Genomic DNA, 580 nt, shown 5'->3' on the forward strand with positions numbered 1-580 from the left:
AATGAATAGGGGTAAAGGTGAAATCATCCATTTGCTTAAATAAAAAGCAGCTTGCTAAGTACAATATGGGAGGTGTGGCTGCAGAGCAGTTTATTTGAAGAAGATATGGGGTTTTAGTGGACTGCAAGCTGAACACCCGTATCTATGACATGGCACCTGGGAAGGCGAACTTCATCTTAGGGTCTACTGAGAGGCAGTGTCCAGAAGAAGGGGAGTGATAGTCCTGAGGCACTTTGCCCAAGTGTGCACAGCTCTAGATGCCATATTTGAGTATCCACAGGGGGGTAACCAGAGGTAAGGCCTGGAGTTCACACCGTATTTGGATGAAGTGAAGGAACTGAGAAGGCAGTCACGTGGAAGAGGATTGTGATTGTTTTTTCTGCTTGGCCCCAGAAGCATTCTACAGACCAGCCCAACTGGATTGCTTGGCTTTTCCTCACACAACTTTTATTTCCTATCTCCATGTCTTTGCATTGGCTGAAATCCATGCCTGGAATGCTCACTTAAAATCCCTGTTATTGTTCAAATTCTAGTTCTGGGGCTGTGAGGCTTCTTCTCCCCCCCCCCCCCCCCCCCCCCC

This window comes from Petaurus breviceps, unplaced genomic scaffold (genome assembly GCF_028583685.1).
Source record: "Petaurus breviceps papuanus isolate PSGF00001 unplaced genomic scaffold, PetGlider_PUasm1.0 156, whole genome shotgun sequence".
In the NCBI taxonomy this organism is placed as follows: domain Eukaryota; kingdom Metazoa; phylum Chordata; class Mammalia; order Diprotodontia; family Petauridae; genus Petaurus; species Petaurus breviceps.